Source organism: Triticum dicoccoides, chromosome 7B (genome assembly GCF_002162155.2).
Source record: "Triticum dicoccoides isolate Atlit2015 ecotype Zavitan chromosome 7B, WEW_v2.0, whole genome shotgun sequence".
NCBI classification, from domain to species: domain Eukaryota; kingdom Viridiplantae; phylum Streptophyta; class Magnoliopsida; order Poales; family Poaceae; genus Triticum; species Triticum dicoccoides.
The window spans coordinates 769,803,688-769,812,785 of record NC_041393.1 but is presented as its reverse complement, the minus strand read 5'-3'; the positions used below and the strand labels follow the sequence as shown (position 1 = coordinate 769,812,785).

Genomic DNA, 9,098 nt, shown 5'->3' with positions numbered 1-9,098 from the left:
TATGCCAGATCTGCACACAATGGCTGCTTTGGCGGCGCCACACCTGCTCACAGCCCCCGTGGTTGCTCCTCGTTGGCTCATGTTGTCAACCCCCTGCTTGGTGGCGGCGGCTCACCGGTGAGGCTCTGCTGGCGCTCCGTGCATGCATCCGCACAGATCTGACTGTGTGGCTCAGCTCCCTTGACCTCACGCGCCACATGGGCGATGGACCTGGACCCGCGTGGATCTGGTGGTAGGGGTTGGTGCACTAGATGACTGGCGTCGCAGCACGAGGTCTTGCCAGTGATGCCTCGGGCTGGCACTCTGCTAGCCCAGGCTCGACACCTTTTGACTGCTCTGCTGCTGGTAGCCCTCGCCAACTCGTCTTTCCCACAATGGTATCTGACCTTAGCAGAAACAACTGGTCTCTCGAGATGCAAATTGCAGTGACTACCAATAGATCTTGGGGATGTTTCTTCTCCAGATCTGGTGGCTGCTGCCGGCGGCTCGTACTAGCATGGTTGTGGGATGCTGCTGAAAAGCTACACTGCGGGTTTTGACGACTCTCACTTCAGTCGGTTCGACTTTGATGGTAAGATGCAATTTATGGACGACGACTTGACGCAAAGGGTATGGTTGTGCAGCAGTGGCTAAGGAATTTTTAGCCAAGTGCATGTAGCTGGTGGGATCGTAGAAAAGGCGTGGCGACATCACATGACTGACTTCAATTTGTTGGCACATGATTGATCAGTTACACATCTGATAGAACCATGACAATTTAACCAGAAATCATACACATCTGATAGAAGCATGAAACAAATAAGAAAATCAAGATTGGAGGACACAATACCTAGGTCAGATGAGTGACATGATGCCTAAAGGGGAGGGCGCTGAAAATCCTGCAAATCTTCCATTTAAATTACACACAGAAAAATTGTTTAATTGCTAAACTGTAAATTCCTAATCCGGATATGTATCCTCTTCCCCTTCCCGTTCTGCAGGATGTGCTACTTCTGCTGTTCTGCACATATCCTTGCTCACGTATCTGTAATTCTGTATACGTACAGATCACTGTTGCCTGCCCTGGATCAATCGATGATCTGCACACTCGCGCGTATTTAGAAAAAAAATGTAAAGATGAAAACGGAGCATGTACCTCTATCTATTTTTGATGATTTGGATTGTGGTTGTTTTGCTAGCACGGTATGGACTGAAATCTACACAAATGAGCGACTGTATCATTTAGCCATGTTCGTGGTTCCACTCAATACAAAGTTGTATGTGTACTCAAATGTTGGACATTTTGCTTTTCTGTTCCCTCTGTTCAAATTATGGGGATTCGGTTGCGGGAGATATTTGAATTAGTGAAGTACAAGCGGCTTGACATTTGCTTCCACGGACCACGGGAACGTACCACCCCAGAGTACTGCGTACCCTGAATCGTGGTTAATTAATTACCGGTGCTTATGCTTGTTTGGGTCTGATCAGCTGAGACAACTCTGAAAATCTTTCACACCGCATCTGCCTGGCATCGTTAATCAACTGCACCACGTACGTTTTCAATATCTGAAAAGCCACCTATTTCTCTTCAAGTCTGTATATACGAATGGATACACATTGAGAATACAGAAAACACCATACAAAGCTGAATGTCCTGCCCTCTACAAAAAAAAATGTCCAACGAACATATCAGGTTTACATATCAGATTCTTCTACTTGTTGCCAGGTTCATGCTTTTACTTCCACTGAAGAAATGCTCTCTGTTTAACTGAACAGTTTACATCCTCTACTAATATACGAGTACAATATAAGATCGTCAGGAGGGTCCAACTCAACTTTGCACTGCAGATTAATTAAACTACAGAGAGAGCTTTTGCCCATCTCAAGCGTGGCCACATGGAGGGGAGCTTTTTTGCTTTAATTTGCTTATTAATTATTCTGGCAGTCATGTGGCAGTAAAGAAAGATTCCATTCTAAAAAATAATATCGTGCTCAGCAATGTCAACACACTTGCCATTTGGGAGACCACACTCCTGTGTGGAGTCACCTTTGAAGTGGAGTCCCTAAAAGATGAGCTCAAGCGGCTCCAAGGCTTCCCTAGAGATGCCGACGGTAAGCGGAGGCTCAGAGATGAAGATATTGTTGTCTTGGTCAGCCAGATCAGAGATGTGGGTTATGAGGCTGACAATGCCATTGAAGCGGTGGATCACATTCAGAAAAGAAACAGGCTCAAGAAGGGATTCATGGGCGCCATTGCAAGGTATGCTCGCCTACCAAGTGATTTGACTACCCTTCTCAATGTTGGTGTTGAAATTGAACGCATCAAAAGGAAAATCTCTGAGATAGTTGAAACTGCAAACCGCCTGGAAATAGTTGATTTGGGGAATGTGCCAATAGAAAAATTTCATGTTGATGATGAGTTCCAACAAGATTATCCTAAGCATCAAAACTATGAAGAAATTGTACTTGTTGGCTTTGAGGGTGAGTACGAAGAAATAGTGGAGAAATTAGTTGACACAGAGAGGAGTCTTAGTGCTATCTCCATAGTTGCTATGGGTGGGGCAGGAAAAACAACACTTGCTAAGAAAGTCTTCATGTCATGTAGAGTCCAAGAACACTTCCGCAAAACTTCTTGGGTTACTGTATCTCAAAAATACAAAGGCATTGATTTACTCAAGGAAATTATGAAACAAATTATGGGGAGTACAGATGAGTCAATTGATAAATTGAATGAGTATGAGGCGGGACAAAAGATCCATCATTTCTTGTTGCAAACAAAATGCTTAGTGGTTCTTGATGATGTGTGGGAAGCAGATACATGGGAGCAATTAAACAGAAGCATTGGAACCTTTCCAGATGCAGCCAATGGTAGTAGAATACTTATAACCACACGACAAGATATTGCAAATCATGTTCAAATGCCAACCCATGTTCATCCTTTGAAGAAGCTTGATGAAGAAAAAAGTTGGGAACTTTTGAGTAGCAAAGCCTTACCATCATACAAAAGGTCGGTCATACATGATGTGGATGAGTTTGAAAAACTTGGCAGAAAGCTTGCAAAGAAATGTGATGGGTTACCACTTGCACTTGCACTATTGGGGGGTTACCTATCAAAACATTTAAATGCACGAGAATGGTCGGATATACTCTTGGATTGGCCATCGACCAGAGATGGGCAGATGATGCAGAACATAATAGCTCGGAGTTACAAGGACCTGCCAAATCATTATTTAAGGTCTTGTTTCCTCTATATTGATTCTTATCCCAAGGATTACATAATAGATGTGCCAAGACTTATAGAATTATGGATAGCAGAAGGCCTCATTCCTCACATACCAAAACAAAAGCTAGAAGAAACAGCGTGTACATATGTAGCCGAGTTGGCCCAGAGAAGCTTGGTAGAAGTTGTTGAAAGAAGCAGGGCACATGGATGTATTGAGATTATAAAGATTCATGATATCTTACATGACTGGTGTGCAGAAGAAGCAAGGCAAGATGGTTTTCTTGATGTGAAGAACGAAACTATGGGTCGGGCTTCATCTCCTGCTCTCTTCCTATATATTACAATTTTCTATTTTAATATATGTCCTTGTATGTGGCTAACTTCTTTCTGACATGTGGACCACTCCACAAAAATGCAGGCCAAGTTGGTGCACCATCATCATCAAATAACTTGGTATGCCATCGCTCCAGTTTACAGAGTTTGAGTAATGAGATTTTACCTGGGACAGCTAAAATCCGGACTTTGCTTGGCTTTGAACTTAAATCAGCGTCCGTTCCTAAATTGAGGTTCATTAGAGTTCTTAGCATTGAAGACTCAACATTGAAAGATTTCTCTACAGTGATCAGTGGCTGCATTCAACTAAGATATCTTAGGTTGGGACACTGTGAAGGTGTCATGCTACCTTCCACAATAGGTCAGCTCTTATACTTGCAGACTCTAGATCTAAGGGACTCAAACTTGGAATCCCAAGTACCAATATCCCTCTGGGATATCCCTAGTCTAAGGAATTTATACCTTGATGATGGGTTTTGCACCACCACCACCTGCAAAGAGTATCCGACTGCATCACAAAGAGCTCCAGGCCTTGTTTTTGTCTATTTCACATGTTGGCACTAAATGGTGCTATCATGACATGGTTATTTTCCTGGGCCAGATGAATCAACTAACAACCTTATTCTTGATGATGTTCCCCATGCCCATGGAGGTGTTTAACCTATTTGCAAACATGCCTCACCTTGTTGATATTACTCTTGGCCAATTTGGAGGCGGCGGCTGGAAGAGGCCGCTGTTGTCGATGAAGTATGGCTCCGTGGCGCTGTAGTAGGCGTTGGAGCAGCATGGTACGCCTGCGCTGGAGGACGGGAGCCCAGTAGGCCAGGAGATCCCGTGTGTGGGAGCATGCCCGGCATCCAGGAGCCGGAGTACGCAGGAGGAGCACCGATCGGAGAGGGGGCAGTCCAGGGCATCGGCCAGGCCTGGACGAGTCTTGTCCAAGGATCATGTGGAGGACGCCATGCTGGAGGCGCAACCATGCCCTAGGAACGACTAAACTGATACCATGTAAAGTTATAGTGAAACTTGTATATTGATAATAGAGGGGGTACAAGAGATATATAAAGGCCTAAGTCACAAACCGACTTAGCCTGGGTTTCCTAAACCTAGTCGCTTTGATCAACTTGTATTACAAGTCTAACATATAATCTAACATCCCCCCGCAGTCTCAACTTGGGGTTCAACAACGTTGAGACTGAAACGAATTGGTCGAAGAAAGTGAGTAGAAACATATTGTTTAAAGTTAAGAAAAATAGTATGAACATCAGATTTGTTGCGTAGAGGGAAAGTCCAAACAAAATGACAAAAATCATCTAATATAACAAGATAGTATTGAAAACCCGAAATGCTAGTATGAGGAGACGTCCATATATCACAATGCAATAGCTCGAAAGGAAAAGTACTAGAAGAACTAGAGGAACTAAAGGGAAGGCGCACATGTTTGCCTTGCTGACACGACTGACACATCGAAGGATCATGATGATCTTTATTACATGGAAGAGCAAATTCACTAAGTAGAGATGATGTGGTGGATGCATTGGGGTGGCCGAGTCGCTGGTGCCAAAGGTGGACGGTGGCCATCATGGATGAAGGTGGACTTGCGGTAGGGGCTCCATTGATAGAGTAGAGGTGTCTGGAACTATTGAAGCAAGCGATCTCCTCCTTGGTTTGAAGATCCTCACTAGTAGAAAAAGGGCCTATTGTCCCGGTTGGTGAGGGCCTTTAGTCCCGGTTCATGAACCGGGACTAAAGGGTCGGTACTAATGCCCTGGCCCTTTAGTCCCAGTTCAATCTAGAACCGGGACAGATGGGCCTCCACGTGGCCTGTGCGCTGAGCCCAGGCAGGAGGGCCTTTGGTCCCGGTTGGTGGCACCAACCAGGACCAATAGGCATCCACGCGTCAGCATTTCTGTGGCTGGGGTTTTTGTTTTCTTTTTTTTTGAAAGGGGGGGGGTTTGGGGGTTTTGGGGGGTTAATTTAGGTGTTTCATATATTGTGTTAGCTAGCTAATTAATAGAGAGAAGTGTCCTCTCTTTTGTCCGTGCTTGGTCGACGCTACGTACTATACATATGTATAGAGAGGACTAGCTAGACACGATAGCTACCTAGTAAGCAAACGAAGGAAACAGAAGATCGTCATGAACATATATGCATACAGAGAGAAGTGATATCGACCACCTCTCCTTCTCCGAGAGATTGGTCGAACAACAAGTTCTCGTATATCTATCCGACACTACCGGCTACATATATACAATAATTATCTTTTACAAATATAATCTCCTAACATACGGACGCGTGGTCCACATAGTATTCTCCGTCTTTAGTGATCACGTGGTCAAGAAAGAATGCCGCCAATTCCTCTTGAATTGCTCGCATGCGATCTGGTGCTAGGAGTTCATCCCACATCCGAAACATTTAATTCTAAGAAGGGGGTCAATACATATATATATATATATGAATGAATGAAACTCAACACAAATGATGGTAATAAAATAAAATTGTGAATATTGTTATTTACGCACTTCATATTGTTTGTTAGAGTAGCCCCGCTCACAGGTCGTGTGGCGGATGGACTCGCAAATGTAGTATCCACAGAAATCATTCCCTTATTCCAACCACAACCACTTTACAAGAAATAGAGGTCAATCAAACTGATAATTAGCAAGCATGCTAAATGGTATTGATGAAACTAGCGCTTGAATCACTAGGAGATGCGTGGAATATGCTACTATAGTACTTACTTTCGGGTGTCTAAATTGTAGCTTCTTCGGCAGTCCCGGAGCTTTTTTGGTGAAGTTTCTCCAAACCCTGCCATACAAAGAAAACAATTACTTGGTATCAGAAATGAACAAAGTTGCTGATACGATGGATAATGATCGATTTAACTTACTTCTCGAGCATTTCAGTCATGTCCGCATACTCCTTGGGATATTTTCGTCTCGAGTCTAAGACAGTTACTACTCCCTGCTCAAGCTTAATATCTAGGAGAATATAGTGGAAGCTGTGCACGCATGCATAACTCATCAATATTACATTACTATAACCTGGACTAATAAAGGGAAACCGAATATGCCACAAGACAATAACACTCACTTGAAGTTGTAAGGAAAGAGTATTATATCTTTGTGTTCATTTATTACCAACGATTGTAGCAAGTTGGCCTCGATATTTTCGGCATGAAATTCAACCTCAGTTGCATCTATGAGATATGTGTTAATGAACCCAATATCACTCACTTGTCTTTTCTTCAATTCGGCAATCTTCTATCTGCATAATATAGTGAGGATAATTATAAATACATGCAATGAAAGAGCTGAGTTATATAGAGAGACTTAATGACAGAAGTAGTACTACTTACAGACAGTAGCAGGTGACCGTTGCTTTATCGAGGGCCAATTGATTGAAAAACTGATAAAACTCCTCAAATGGAATAGGCAACAGTTCAATTCCAACGAGGTCATGCTCCTTTTTAACTCTCACATACAAAGTACTCCTCCCCTCAGACTCTCTGCAGGTTTTCATGTACCAATCATGCAATCTTCGCATCATTGTTGATAGAGATCTTTCATCTTTGACGAGAGGCTTCCCGTACTCGTATCTCTGTATCTGCGCCTCCAAGAAATCATAATGTACATCGTCGGGCAGGTAATCTCCAGGATTGCTATAACCGGGCACCATCCTCGGATCGACGATGTCGCTAGCAGGCACCTTGAGCGGGGGGGCACGATTGCTTCGCTTGTTCGCCAAGCTGGTCAATTTGTTTCCCAGCTCGTCGTTCTTTCATCCTTTGATCACTTTTAGTACTTCCCGACCTCTCCGCTTCGGCAAATGCTTTCATGACACTAAATTGTGCTTTCATGACATGGTTATTTTCCTGGGCCAGATGAATCAACTAGCAACCTTGTTCTTGATGATGTTCCCCTTGCCCATGGAGGTTTTTAACCTATTTGCAAACATGCATCACCTTGTTGATATTACTCTTGGCCAATTTGGTGTGCTTGATAAGTTGCCTCATGAGTTCCCGCAAAGTCTACGGCGTCTTGTTCTATATGGCGATGTCATTAAACAAGACCCGATGCCGATCCTAGAGAAGCTTCCATGTCTTGTGGTGCTGAAATTACAGGGGTATGAAGGCAAAATTATGTCCTGCTCTGCCCAAGGGTTTCCTCAGCTGCAAGAGTTAGAACTTCACAGGTTTTCCATGGAGGAGTGGAGGACGGAGGAAGGGACAATGGCTAAACTCTCTCTCCTGGTACTTTGGGAGTGCGAGAAGATAAGCAAGCTTTGGGAGGGTTTGCTAGACCTTCCGTATCTCAATCACGTGACGTTGGCCGATGCGTCCCAGATTTCTGAAGAATGATAGCGCACTAAAGAAGCTGCTGCAGAAAGGATGTGAGGTACGTCGTACACAACTTAAGCTTAGTTAACTTGTCCTCCACCGATCTTGCTCCTCTTCCAATTTCGTTGCCACGAACTATATCAGCTCATGTTTGTCTGTCGACACCTGTAAATTAGTTTGAAACATGAAGACGGTTTGTCGTTGTTTAATGCTCAGCATGTTCGCTGAGCAAATCTCAAACTGTACATGCATTGAACCACAGCAAATCAACCAATATTATTTGTTTGCTTCAATCTGTGAATAAATGTTAATTAGTGCAGGATCAAGGGACGCGTCCCCAGCGACAGTACACTGTCCTTACAAGGACGGAAAATATTTCCTGCAAGGCATTTATTAAGTCTCGCTATGTACCTCCCTCAGTTAAACATGTGTACCTGTTTGCCTCAGTGTAATCTTGATCCCTAGCAAAAATGTTTCTTCGTCTTGACGATGCCGTGGCTTGTCTGTGTACGTGCTTATTTCTTTTCTGAATTATTAAACGGATTACAAGTGTATTATGTTAGCACCGTATTTGTGGACACGATCGCTGAACGTGACGAGCAGGTCCACGTCGACAGGAAGATGGGCGACGCGTTTTGTGAGCCCGTCACGGCGCGGTGGTCGGCGTGGTTTGCCGCCGATCTGAAATCGGTGACGATCCCCAAGTATCACCAGGGCGTGGTGGTGCTGCACCCGCACACCACGACGGTGCGCCTCATCGACGAGCGCGGGTGCACGGTTGATAGGCTGTCGGGGGGCGGGTTCGTGTTGGCTCCTGGGGCTACGGTTGCGTTCCCCTGTCATGTTGCGCACATCGAGGAGGACATCACCGGCGAGGATGGCGTCTCGGGAGACGGCGAATGAGGAAATGCGGCCGGTGGGAGAGCAATTAAGGCGGAGGGGGGATTAAGATCAAAGAAATCCACGCAGGTTATTCCCCATCCCACTCTTCCTCTCCTGCACGCCTCATCCACTGCTCTGTCTGCTCGAGCTTGCGGCGGAGATGGTGGAGATCAACCAAGAGAAGATGCAGAGGTTCGCGGGCAGGGATGCGCGCCTGCGGATCCGCCTGAGAGAGATCGGGGCCTGGAATTTGAGCAAGCGTGAGATGTATGCGAAGGCGGAGGCGATTGTGGAGAATCTGGCGGAGGAGGAAGAGAGATCGTTGTTCGGGTGCGGAGGGCA

The 9,098-nt window shown here is 44.9% G+C and overlaps 1 pseudogene; it reads left to right on the top strand.

Moving 5' to 3' along the window:
* The window catches only part of LOC119339775, an 11,395-nt pseudogene extending 2,618 nt beyond the window's left edge, over positions 1–8,777 (top strand).
* The last annotated feature ends 321 nt before the right edge of the window (positions 8,778–9,098 follow it).